This window comes from Triticum urartu, chromosome 4A (assembly GCF_056163025.1).
Source record: "Triticum urartu cultivar PI428250 chromosome 4A, HENAU_Tu73, whole genome shotgun sequence".
In the NCBI taxonomy this organism is placed as follows: Eukaryota; Viridiplantae; Streptophyta; class Magnoliopsida; order Poales; family Poaceae; genus Triticum; species Triticum urartu.
In genome coordinates this window covers 219377752-219392258 of record NC_141876.1, presented here as the reverse complement: position 1 = coordinate 219392258, position 14507 = coordinate 219377752, and positions in this window count along the sequence as shown.

Here is a 14507-nt window from a genome sequence, read left to right as displayed (position 1 = left end):
AATACCATTGTTAAACCTTTAGGTAAGCCTGTGTCAGACCACATCCCGTGTGTTATCACAATTGAAACTACGATTCCATGGAGTAAACTTTTCCGATTCGAGCCGTACTGGATTGAGCACCCTGGTTTCATGGAAACTGTCCAAGAAGCTTGGGATAAGCCAGTCAGAGCGACCAACAGTGCAACTATCCTCTGCAGAAAATTCAAGCACTTGCGTCACTGCCTGAAACGTTGGAGCAAGAACATCTCCCGCCTATCCATTGCCATTACCAACTCCAATAAGGCTTTGTCTGATCTACATGCAATTGAAAACAAAAGGAGTCTGACCATCCCTGAGACCAATTTTCGAACTATCCTCAAAGCACACATTTTGCGACTTCTATCATACCAGAAACAATATTGGAAGAAAAGATGCACCATTCGCTGGGTTCGTTTTGGTGATGAGAACTCCACATTTTTTCAGGCCATGGCGTCAGAAAGATACAGAAGGAATAATATCGGCTCCCTCACCCTCCAAGATGGCACGGTTGGTGAAGATCATGCGAGTAAGGAGTCTGTTATCTTTCATTCCTTCAAAGAATGACTGGGTACCTCATCCAAGCATGAGATGAAATTTAATCTTGCTAGTATTATTAAGAGCATCGATGGTCTTGACGCTCCAACTGTACCATTCACAAGACAGGAGATCGATCTTGTTATCAAAGAAATGCCGGCCGACAGGGCACCAGGACCGGATGGATTCAATGGCTCATGCCTCAAATCTTGTTGGCACATAATAAAAGAAGACTTCTATGCTTTATGTGATCAGTTCTTTGATGGAGGACTCAATCTTGAGAGCATTAATGATGGTTATATTACTCTCATTCCCAAAGTTGCTGCACCACAAGGATTTAACGACTTCCGACCCATCACTCTTCTTAATTGCTGTCTTAAAGTCATCACTAAACTCCTGGCTAATCGGTTGCAAAAAGTTATTTTGAAGATCATACACCGCAACCAGTACGGTTTTTTGAAAAAGAGGTCCATCCAAGAGTGCCTTGCGTGGGCATTTGAATATATATATCAATGCCAAAACTCTAAGCAACCAATTGTTTTGCTTAAGTTGGACTTCGCCAAAGCGTTCGATACCATAGAACATGAGGCCATGATTGAAATTATGAAGAACATGAGATTCAATGATAAGTGGTTGGGATGGATCAAAGACATTTTCTCCTCGGGCAAATCCTCTGTTCTCCTTAATGGAGTTCCAGGTCGAAAATTCCATTGCAAATGTGGTGTTCGACAGGGGGATCCCCTGTCCCCCCTCATTTTTGTCCTTGCCGCTAACCTACTTCAAGCAGCTATAAATGATTCTTATATGAGAAATGACCTGAAACTGCCTTTCAATCGACCCAATAAATCAGACTATCCGGTCATACAGTATGCTGATGATACAATCATGTTACTACCGGCCTGTGCTGATCAAGCTACTTTAGTCAAACAAATTCTAACTGATTATGCAACTTCCATTGGGCTCAAAATCAACTTCCACAAGTCAACCCTTGTTCCTCTGAATTGTGATGCTGCCACTGCTCAACATATTGCTCAAATATTTGGCTGTGTGATAGGAAAACTACCTTTCACCTACCTGGGCCTACCCATGGGTACTTCGAAACCAACGGTACAAGATCTAATGCCTCTAGTATGTGGAGTTGAAAGACGTCTCTCCTCCACCTTGTCGATGATATCTTACGGAGGCAAATTGTCATTGTTGAATTCTGTCATCACGTCCTTAATAATCTTTGCGCTATGCACTCTGAAATTACCGCCAAAGATCATTGAACTTCTTGACAGAATCAGAAGGAAAGCCCTTTGGACAAAGAAAACGGATGACGGAGACAAGTGCAACTCTCTCGCCTCCTGGCAAATGGTTTGCCGCCCTAAAGATTGTGGAGGCCTCGGGGTCCTGGACATTAAAACCCAAAGTGATGCATTGCTCATGAAATACCTACATAAATTCTACAATCATTAGGATGTGCCATGGGTGGACTTGATTTGGTCTACTTACTATGTGGACAAAATCCCTCACGCCTCAGACCCGTGTGGTTCATTCTGGTGGAAAGACATTCTCAAACTTACTCCGACTTATCGAGGCATCTCCCATGTGGTTGTTCATTCGGGGAACACGGTCCTGATGTGGAAAGACCTTTGGCTTGATGAGGTAATGGCAGAATCACACCCACGTGCATTTTCCTACGCCAAACTTGAACATATCTCAGTTAGAAACTTCCTTGGGAGCCAAAATCTCAATGAAACCTTCCACCTTCCCCTCTCCATGCAAGACCATGATGAGCTGAGACATATCCAGGAAATCATAGCACATGTTGGTAACCAGGTTGATGAAGTTGAGAGGGATCAGTGGTGCTATGCCTGGGGATCTGACGTCTACACGGCCAAAAATTACTACAAATTCTATTTTCGAGACGTGTCAGCTCACAAAGCTTACAAATGGCTCTGGAAATCTTCCGCCACAATGAAAATCAAAGTCTTTGGATGGCTACTTCTCTCTGATCGTCTTAACACAAGGAACATGCTAAAAAGAAGAAACTATAAAATTGTAGACAACTATGGATGCATCCTCTGCGGTACTAATGACGAGGAAACTCTTGAGAATATGATCTTTCATTTCCCATTCAACAAGGCTTGTTGGGACACTTTACATATCCACTGGGCTACACAAGGAGATAGATTATTTTGGATCCAGGAAGCCAAAACTGCTTGGAACAACCCAATATTCATGGAGATTTTCCTGTATGCCTCTTGGAGCCTGTGGAAAGAGAGGAATAATAAACATTTTCGAGGCATTGCTCCTTCTATCAGCTCGTGGGCAACAAGATTCAAAGAATACTTCTCTCTCCTTACTCATCGAGCCAAGGAGAGACACAAAGGGTTTATTCCCTCTTTCCTAGAGTACTTTGTACATCCGTAGATCTTACTCACCCCAACTTACACTCTGTTCTATATCATGGACATGGATGTAAGGTTATGATCTTGTAAGACCTTTTTTGATACTTTAATTAATATACACAGTAGGAGCCTCTCCTACTATTTCAGGTGTCAAAAAATATTATATGTGGATGACATATTGTTGATTGGAAATAATACATAATTTCTGGATAGCATAAAAGGATACTTGAATAAGATTTTTTCAATGAAAGACCTCGGTGAAGCTGCTTACATATTAGGCATCAAGATCTATAGAGATAGATCAAGACGCTTAATTGGACTTTCACAAAGCAGATACCTTGATAAAGTTTTGAAGAAGTTCAAAAGGGATCGGTCAAAGAAAGGGTTCTTGCTTGTGTTACAAGGTGTGAAGTTGAGTCAGACTCAATGCCCGACCACTGCAGAAGATAAAGTGAAAATGAAAGTCATTCCCTATGCCTCAGCCATAGGTTCTATCATGTATGCAATGTTGTGTACCAGACCTGATGTGTGCCTTGCTATGAGTTTATCAGGGAGGTACCAAAGTAATCCAGGAGTGGATCTGTTGGGGATATTACTACTGGGCGTAAACCGGCCTATCTGGGCCGGGTTAACTTCGTCAGTAGTTAAGTAAGTTAAAGCCCAAGAAGACAGAGGAGGGCTCAAGGCCCATGGTCGGCTCAAGGCCTGTAGCCGTAAACCGGCGTTAGTAGTTAACATGTATTGTAAGTTTGGAATAAGAAGAGACCAAACCGGACACATCTATAAGCCTGTATTGGGACTCCGTAAGACGACGAGAGTCACCCATGTGTATAAGGGGACGACCCGGCAGCGGTTCAAGGACGACAGACAACAACTCGAGACATAGGCGAAGCTTGTTTGCTCCCTAGTCATCGAAACCCCATCAATTCCATCACAACTAGATGTAGGCTTTTACCTTCATCGAAGGGGCCGAACTAGTATAAACTCTCTTGCGTCCTTGTGTCCGCTTTAACCCCTTCAAGCTAACCCGTCGCGATGGCTCCACGACTAAGTCCTTTCTCTAGGACATCTGCCATGACAAAACCACGACAGTTGGCGCCCACCGTGGGGCTATCGCACGATGGTTTCCGGTTCTTGGAGGGCCGCTTTGAAGGACTCGAGGGCTGCGCTGTAGGCCGGATGACTAAGAGTCATCGCGGCAAGCTCTACATCGACGACGCAGGCTGGGGCCCCGAGGCCGGCTCAATTGAGTACGGGTACCGGGTCCCCTTTGGTAGCATTCAAGTTTTCATTGGCAAGATCGGTGAACCGGGCCCTGAGCCGGACATCTGCACCGACCTCGTCGAGACGGCTCAGCATGCGCAATCCGCCCGGGTTAAACCGGCCATGAAGCATGCCTTCGTTGGAGTCATCCATGGAGGAAGTTATGAGGACGTATCGGAGTTTCGCGGGGCGACTGTCGTTTGTTCCGGTGACGAATCTTCTACCGGAGAAACCGAATCTCTTTATTAGCTACAAGATGGCCGGATTGGGAGCTGTTTCGATGGCGACAGTATTCCGGACCCCTCTGATCTGCCCAACCTGGTTGGAATATTCATGACCGGAACACAAGCAATGCTTCATTCTTCGACAGCCGCAGCAACGATCTCCGGTTCAGCAGCGGCGACGGCTGCCGGGGCAGGAGGCCCTGTGCGCCCGCCAGCTCAGGTTCTATCAGAACTATTTGATGCGTTGGCTGTGCTTATGGCGGAAGTTAATCCGCTAGATCAGGACGTTCACAACATGGAGATTGCAAAGGTAAAGGAACAGATCACCCAGGCCAAGGCGGATCTGGCGGCTGAGGACACCAGGATGGCCGGAGAGCGGGCCGCTTTAGATGCACAGGCCTACAGGCTTATGTTGGACCAGAGCGTGTCGCATGAAGTCATGAGGAGGAAGCACCGATCCCGCTTACCTCCGGTTTTCGAGGTCAGAGACCTTTTCAACACTCCAGGACCAAGAGCGGGCAATCCGCTGGAGGGGAACCGGGCAGAAGCCCCTGGGACCGGTGCACCGGTTCAGCCTCGTCAGATGGACCCGCCTCGTCAAAACACCGTTATACCTCAGGATGCTTTAACACCTCCGGGTCACTACTCCAACCCAATGGACAATCTTGTTGCCGCTGCTGCACGGCTGGAGGCCATTCCAATTGAAGGTGACTCGCCGCAGGCAGTAGAGACGTGACGGGTCAAGGAACTTCTAAGGACAGCTTTGGCCCAACAGGAAGCGTACTCGTACAGTTGCGACCGGATCCACTAGACCCCCCGTCCAAGCCGGAGCTATAGCAGACATATGGATGAACCAGCAGTGTCGAGTAATGAACAACGTGGAGCACCCCGTGGCAACAACCCGACGGGTGGTGCTGATGACGCTCAGGAAGTGGTGAACCGGGCCCGAGCGCGCAGGGAGGCCGAGTTAGCCGCACAGCATCATGCTCGGCAGCTCACGCCGGTTCGTCCAACCATCTCGATCGAACCTGGTGTTACTTCTAGTTCTTTGGGGTGCCTTGCCTTATCCCCGCTTTACGCAACGTGCGCCTACCCAAGGATTTCAAAGGCCCGCGCAAGGTACCAAATTACACGGCGGATCAACCTCCAGAGACATGGGTGGAGAGCTATGAGATGGCCATGGAGATGCTTGATGTGGATGACACGGCGTGTGCGAAATACTTCACCATGATGCTTGAAGGAACGGCCCGTACTTGGTTAAAAAGCTTGCCAGCTAATTCTATCAGTTCATGGGCCCAATTATGAGCCCTGTTTATCAGCAATTTCAAGGATACCTGTAAACAACCTATGTCGATAGTGGACTTAGCTGCATGCGTCCAGGAGGAAGGAGAATCAACGACTCATTGGGTGCGCTGGGTTTCACAAGTGTTGCACTCCTCAGACCGCATCAACGCTGACACCGTAGTATTAACCCTAGAAGGCAACTGCCGGTTTGGGCCCCTGAAGTTGAAATTGGGACGGATGAAGCGTCATTGCACCGACATGGGGACCCTCATGGCCGCTTTGGTGAAATATGCTGATTCTGATAGTACCAAGGATCCCGAATCTGATGATGATAAGACAGGGAAAGGGAAGAAGAACACCAGCTCCAAAGGTCAGCAGCATCACTGGGTAGGCAATGGCGGAGGAGGCAAGTGTAAAGCGGATGGTAACATGGACTTTGTGGCTAATACCAACGCACAGGACAATGGCTAGCGACGCAAGGGTAGGCCGAAAAATCGTAATGGAGCACCCAACCCTAACCCAAACCGCCTAAACTATCTGCTAAGCCAGCCCTGTCCAAGACATGGGATGAAGGAGGAGCCAGCAAACCACCTTTGGAAGGATTGCTTTATTATGCAGGATTTCAAGAATTCTAATAATTTCCGGTATGATCACGAATCTGGCGGTGGCTCAGGGTCCAGGCCGGGTTATGGTGGAGGAAGTTCCGGTTGAGGATTTAATGGTAATCCGGGTGGACATAATGGTCAAAATAGTCAGAACAACCAGGGTGGTTACAACCAACAGCAGCAACAGTCAGGTTACCAGAGCAACCCAAAGCAGTTGAGTAGTGGGCAGTACCATGTCTTTACCACTAGCTTGGACAAGCGAGACCGGAAGGTTCAGAGGCGGGCAGTCAACTTTGTTGAACCGGCCATACCCCGTTATCTATGTTGGTCTGAACAACCAATCATATGGAGCAGAGAGGATCACCCACCCCAGGTCGATAATCCGGGTCAGTTGGCTCTGGTGGTGGCACCTCAGGTGGGAGATTATAAGTTCACCAAGGTGCTCATGGATGGAGGGAGCAGCATTAACATCCTGTACTATGAGACCTTCCGTCGTATGGGACTAACAGATAAGAATCTCAAACCGTCTAATACAGTATTCCACGGTGTATTGCCTGGCAGATCAGCATATCCCGTTGGTAAGATAGCCCTCGAAGTGGCCTTTGGGGATGATCATGATTCCAGGTCGGAGACATTGACGTTTGAAGTGGTGAAAATCCAAAGTCCATATCATGCCCTGTTTGGGCGACCGGCATACGCCAAGTTTATGGCTCGGCCCTGTTATGTGTATTTGTAGGTCAAGATGCCTGGTCACAAGGGGACAATAATGGTTCACGGAAGCCGCAAAATCGCTTTGGAATGCGAGGAAGGAGATGCGGCTTATGCAGAGTCGGTTTGTGCCACCGAGGAGTTGAAGTACTATAAAGACAATGTTGATCCGGCGGACATGACTCCGTTGAAGAAGCCAACTACGAAGCATGATCCGGCCCTGAAGTTCAAATCGGCAGCAGAAACTAAGCTTGTTGACTTCGTACCTGGCGATTCGTCCAAGCAATTCAGCATCAATGCCAACTTGGATCCGAAATAGGAAAGCACACTCATCGAGTTCATCCGTGAGAATCAGGACATTTTTGCATGGAAGCCCTCCGACATGCCAGGTGTAACGAGGCAACTCACTGAGCACACACTTAATGTGGATCCTAAATATAAACTGGTGAAACAGTTCCTCCGCCGGTTTAACGAAGAAAGACGCAAGGCGATTGGAGAAGAGGTAGCCAGGCTCTTAGCAGCTGGCTTTATTATTGAAGTTTTTCACCCCGAGTGTCTTGCCAATCCGGTGCTGGTCCTCAAGAAAAACGGCACCTGGCGCATGTGTGTGGATTACACAGATCTTAATAAAGCTTGTCCAGCAGATCCTTTTGCCCTCCCCCGTATTGATCAAATTATTGATGCTACGGCGGGTTGTGAGCGTTTAAGTTTTTTGGATGCGTATTCTGGCTATCATCAGATCAAAATGGCAGTTAAGGACCAGGAGAAGACATCATTTATAACTCCCTTTGGAGCCTTTTGCTATGTGTCTATGCCCTTCGGGCTCAAGAGTGCCCAGGCAACTTACCAACGGTGTGTACAAAATTGTCTTCACAAGCAGATTGGCCGTAATGTACATGCTTACGTGGATGATATCGTGGTTAAATCCAGGGAGAAGGAGACTCTGATTGATGATTTAAAGGAAACCTTTGATAACCTGAGAACATACAAGATGATGCTTAATCCGGACAAGTGTGTCTTTGGTGTACCAGCGGGCAAGCTATTGGGTTTTCTAGTGTCCAACAGGGGAATTGAGGCTAATCCGGAGAAGATCACGGCTATCACCTCCCTGGCTAAACTGAAGTGTATCAACGATGTTCAACGCCTAGTAGGCTGGATTGCTGCGCTAAGCCGGTTTATCAGTCGCCTGGGTGAGAAGGCAATCCCTTTGTATCAGATGTTGAAAAAGACGGATCAGTTTGTCTGGAGTTCTGCTGCTGATGAAGCATTTGAGGACTTAAAGCGGCAATTGGCCAATCCGCCTGTGCTCGCCGCTCCCGTTGGCAAGGAGCCGTTTCTGCTATATGTTGCTGCTAATGTTCAGGCGGTCAGCGTAGCTATTGTGGTGGAGCGAAAGGGGGCAGGTAAGGAGCATCCGGTTCAACGTCCGATCTATTATATCAGCGAGGTGCTCATTGAGTCCAAGCAAAGGTATCCGCATTGGCAGAAGCTGGTGTATGGAGTTTTTATGGCAAGCCGGAAGCTTAAACAATATTTCCAAGGGCACTCAATTACGGTGGTCAGTTCTGCTCCTTTGGGAGATATCATCCAGAACCGGGAAGCAATTGGCCGGATTGCAAAGTGGGCCATAGAGCTGGGGCCGTACGGTTTGAAGTATGTGCCTCGGACAGCGGTTAAGTCTCAAGCACTTGTTGATTTCATCAATGATTGGACGGAAATGCAAGCACCTGAAGAAAATCCGGATCATACGTATTGGACCATCCATTTTGACGGATCCAGGCAGTTGGAAGGCTCGGGGGGCTGGAGTCGTATTAACTTCCCCACGAGGTGATCAATTTTGTTATGTTCTCCGTTTAATGTTCCCTTGTACTAACAATGCAGCTGAGTATGAAGCCTTGCTCCATGGTCTCCGGATGGCTAAGGAGATGAATCTAAGTCGAGTTAAGTGCTTCGGTGACTCGGACCTTGTGGCTCAGCAAGTGTCTGGCACTTGGGACTCCAAGGACCCACTCATGGCAGCATATCATCGTGAGGTGGATACTGTCGCAGGTTATTTCAAAGGCTATCAGGTGGACCACGTGGACCGGCAGAAAAATGAAGCGGCAGACGCTTTAAGCCGGCTGGGCTCTCAGCACAAAGCGGTCCCACCCAATGTTTTTCTGGATGTGTTGCACAACCCGTCGGTCAAGATCCCTGGTGAAGAGGATTTGGCTATTCCTGATCCGGAGGCTCAATTGGTGGCGGCTCTTCATGTTATTCCAGATTGGACGCTTCCTTACCTGGCGTACAAGAACCGGGGTGAGTTGCCAGAGGATGAGATTCTAGCCCGGCAGATAATCCGGTGATCCAAATCCATGGCTGTCATCAACGGCGAGTTGCATCATTGCAGTATATCAGGAGCTTTTCAACGTTGCGTGTCTCCTGAAGAAGGCCGTGAAATTTTGCGTGAGATCCACGAAGGAGATTGTAGTCACCACGCCGGTTCAAAGTCTCTGGTGGCTAAAGCGTTTCGCCATGGTTTTTATTGGTTAACTGCTCATGCTGATGCGGAGGATCTGGTCAGACGATGTGATGGTTGCCAAAGGTTTTCAAGGTGTGCTCATGTACCGGCTCAAGAATTGAGAATGATTCCAATTACTTGGCCGTTTGCGACTTGGGGGCTGGATATGGTTGGGCCTTTCGAAAGGTCCAAAGATAAGAAGACCCACCTCCTGGTGGCGGTTGACAAGTTTACAAAGTGGGTGGAGGCAGAACCTATTAGCAAGTGTGATGCGGCCACGGCGGTTCAGTTCATCAAAAAGGTGATTTTCCGGTTTGGCTTTCCGCACAGTATTATCACAGATAATGGTACCAATTTGTCCGAAGGTGCTATGAAGGAGTTCTACGAATGGGAGCACATCCGGATCGACGTTTCATCAGTGGCACATCCACAGTCCAATGGTCAAGCAGAAAGAGCTAATCAAGAGATCTTGAGAGGCATCAAGCCCCGGCTCATGGTTCCTTTGCAGAGAACGCCGGGTTGTTGGGTAGAAGAATTACCATCTGTGTTATGGAGCATCAATACAACACCCAACAGATCAACATGATACACACCGTTCTTCATGGTTTATGGAGCGGAGGCGGTTCTCCCAAGTGATATCCGTCATGATTCACCTCGTGTCACGGCTTATATTGAAGCGGACAACGAGACAACACGGCAAGATGCTTTGGACCGGTTGGATGAAGAGCGTGACATCGCAGCCGCCCGATCGGCGATTTACCAGCAGGATCTTCATCATTATCACAGTCGCCGGGTCAGAACCAGAGCCTTCTAGGAAGGAGATTTGGTGCTTCGGCTCATCCAAGATCAGACTGATATGCATAAGCTATCCCCACCTTGGAAGGGGCCTTTCGTGGTCAGCAAGAATCTGCACAACGGGTCGTACTATCTGATCGATATTCGAGAGCATAAGGACTCACGTACATCAGAGGAGGAGACTAACAGGCCATGGAATATAGCTCATCTTCGGCCTTACTATACCTGAGTCATTGGCTATACTTATGTACATATTACGACAATGTATATATTATGATTAAATATAATAAACTGGAACCTCAGCTAAAGCGGGGTATCTGTTCTTTTACATCATGTGAGGTTACACAGAGTTGCTCTAAAGCGGCCTCCGGTTTACCCCTTGAGTTCGCTTTGCTAAAAGCATCGTGTTATATCACTTGGAGGATTGGTCGTGTCCGAACCAATACCATGCCTCTTGATAGGCGAGAGCCACCAGATCACTTGGGGACTTGGTCATGTCTGAACCAGTCATGCCTCTTGATCGGCCTAAGGCCACAGAATCACTTGGGGGCTTGGTCGAACCCGAACCATGACCATGCCATTTGGTCGGCATAAATGCCACGGTTTCATTTGGGGACCTGGCTGACTAGAACCATAGTTACACCTAACGGGAGCTTGGTCGTGTTTGGCTATGGTAACGCCATTTGATCATTGCTTTTGTCGTTGCTTTTGCTTCACACTTTTCTTTGAAGGGGGGGTTTTTGCTTTTCATTGTGTTTTTTAAACCGACAAAGTTTTTTAACCAATCAATTGACGGAACACAGTTCACGTCAATCCGGAGACTATTTGTCCGGTTTGATCCTTGTTGTTAACATCCTCTTATGGAGTAACACGGTGTTTATTATAACCCGACACGGTTTACATGGTAAGCCAGCGTCATATATATATACAGGAGCTGTTATCTCCTCCAACAGTGTGGGTTTGCAAAACTCCGCTTCAAGGTTGGCCAAGCCAACTTCACACTCAACGATGGCAGGTATTATGTATCTCAAAAATTTGATCATATACTTAAAATTTTGTTTTGGATGTTTTGATTTCATATATACAGACATCATATTCCGCCTGACGGTACAACCGCGGTGGCACTTGACGAATTTCTTATTTCAGAAAGTGTTTTGGAAAGTTCATTACCACAGGAAGAACAAGTTATGCACGAAGGCATATCAACATCAAAGGTATCAGCTAGCCTATTACAAGGCAACATGGTGCCCATAATAATATAATTGTTTTTCACAAAGGAGAGGCAGTTTTAAAACCGGCTTCCGGTTCAAGCTTGGCCACTAGCGTGGCCTGATGGTTGTGGGTCATCCTGCGCCGCTTCAGCTTCCGTTTCTCTACCCAGTGGCTGGAAATCCACATTTGTCCAGTCGATTCCCATTAATGCTTGAAAAACAGCTTCATCATGGATTAGCAATGACGGGTCAATATCGGGAGCGTAAGTATGCTTACGGATTGGAGGGATCAGATTTTCCGATTCATGGATTGGTGCAGCTATTCGCTTGTTCTGACTGTCATATTGGGCTTGATAATGAGACAAGTCTGCTTCCTTAGCCAGTTGACAAGCTAGCGGATGTACCTCCCGGTTTATTGCTCGCAGATCCGCTTCGCCAAATTCTGACCCATCTTCCTTCAAGCTGGGATAGCCCTGAGCCGCTTCAATAGGATCAAAATCTGGCACCCAGGCTTCTGCCCGGATTAAGGCATTGATTGCACCGGTTCGAGCAGCAGATTTCTTCAGCTCTTCAACCCGGGCAGGAAGCACCGACAGTTTCATCAGAGTATCTTGAATCAAAGTGGGCGCCGGTTTGTTATGAGATGCGGTACAGATGATCCGCTGGGCACCAGTATACAATTGTTCAACCAATGTATAGGCGGCTTTTAGTTTCTTCCGCACATCTGACCCCAAGCGATCAATGCGTGTCCCTGAAATACCATAAAGGGTTAATAAACCGGCGAATCTGTCAGAAGGCAGAGCCAATTCAGAAGGCAAACTGGCTTACCAAAGATAGCAGTAGTCATGGCATGCACGTGCCGCTTTATGCTGGTCAGTTCATCCACCACTGGTTTTAGTGCAGCCTCGGCATCCTCTGCTCGTTTGATCAAAGCGGACTTTTCAGTGCCAAATCCGCCCGCTTCTTCTTGAAGCTCTCCTTAAGCTGTTCCATGGCGCTTAAAGCGCTGGCCAATTCCTCTTTTGCTTTGGAGGTTTCAGCCTGTTGGCTTTTCAGGTTTTCTTGGAGATCGGTGACTTGGTTTTCTTTCGTCTTCAGCTCCGCCTACATGCATACAGATATATGCTTCAACAAATCGGTATAAGGATTCAAGTACCAATCACATAACAAGTTATGCACTTAGCACTTGGGGGCTAATGCATATTCGGTCTTCATCTTTCAATTGCTTACAAAGTCCCAAGATCAATACAAGTATTCAACTTGGCACTTGGGGGCTAATGGCTATATGCTCGTATATATTCTGATGCGGCAATTTCAATTACTTAAAGTACCGGTTTAACTACGTTAAGTTGAACCGGCCCTTGGGGACTACATCAGCAAACTTCAAAGCATCAAGATTTATATTGGTAAGTCCCGGTTTGAAAGAATATAACAAACCGGCCCTTGGGGGCTAGGAGAGTCAGCAAGAATGGAAGCATACAAGCAGGAAGGAGCATATGGAAGTTACCTCATATTTCTCTTTCATCATATTAACCAGACCGGCTTCATAGTCGCGACTGGTATACAACCGGTTCAGATAGCCGGAATGGATATCTTGGGCGTTCAGAGCAGCATAAGTCGTCAGATCAGCGTTCCACTTGCCTTTGCCAAAGGCAGCAAATTCTTCCTTGGCAGAATGTTTGGATAAAGCGACAGGATTGCTTGGCTCAGTATGGCCAGTGCCAGTAATGACAACCTCATCATCCTAGGCACCGCCGGTTTGCACTGGGGCTGTTAGCTTGTTAGTAGGTTTTGCTGGACCGGTGGAACTTTCAATCCGGATGGAACCTGTGGGCTGATTGACAGGACCTAAGGCGTTAGTAGGTCTCTCATCAGCAATAAGATCATCGTCCTGCTGCGGTGGATCGTTGGGTATATCCTCAGGAATAGCCGCTTCAAGATTGGGTGTCTTGCCTGGTTCAAGAATGACATCTTCTTCGGCCGCTTTGTCCAGGCGGGCCTTCTTGCTTGGCCTAGGTTTGGCCCTGAGAAGAATAACAAAATCAAATACAACATATGTTCTAAGGCAATGTACTGCAAACATCACAATAAGTATAGCTTACCCAAGCACCGTTTTGAGCGGTGGGAGCTGAGTAGCCGATGACTCGCCAGAAGATGAGTGGGAAGTAACCTGGTAATCGGAGTCAGACGGATTAAGAGGTTGACGAAAGCAGCCCGCTTTAGGACAAGCACTGACAAGCAAATTAGAGACCTCGGAATGGCGTTTCCGAACCGGACTGTTCGGTAAACCGGCGGAGGTAACTACCTGGCCGTTGTGCCGGGTGGTGCGGCGAGCTTCGTGTTGTTGGGTCTTCATAAGAAGTTTAGGATCCAAATAAGCAAGAGGATGAGAAAATTTAACTTTCCGGTTTGCCTGACGGATTTTTTGTGAAGGCAAAGTTTCTGAATCGGAAGAGAGAATAATTACCTCTGCAACATCCGCGTGGCTGGCTTCGGCATCATCCTGACAAATATCATCATCAATAAGACGCATGAAAAATAAACCAAGTGAGTCAAGCTCTACCTCAAAGTCCGGATTATCCACCTCATCATCAGGGGCCGGATTAGAAGATGCAGTGGTTCTTTTCCTGTGGGCAGTCTTCTTCACAGCTTTAGTCTTTTGTCGGGTTGCTCTTTCCGGTTTCTCCTGCGGTAGTTTTTTTCTCCAAAACGGATCATCACCCTGATTGTGCAGACACTGATATTAAAAACAATGACCAGACATATCAATAACAGATTTAGCAAAGAGAAAAATCAAAGTCTTACAGCTGGCAGTTTGTTGGTGGCACAGAAGGGAAGCAGGCCGGTTCTAGCGCAGACGTGTTTCGGTTCATTCAGTATCTTATGCACAAGCTCTGTGATTTCTTCACCGGAGAGCTGGAGTTTTGAATGTCGCAGTGGGTCATCAACACTGTCAGTATACTCGCACATCA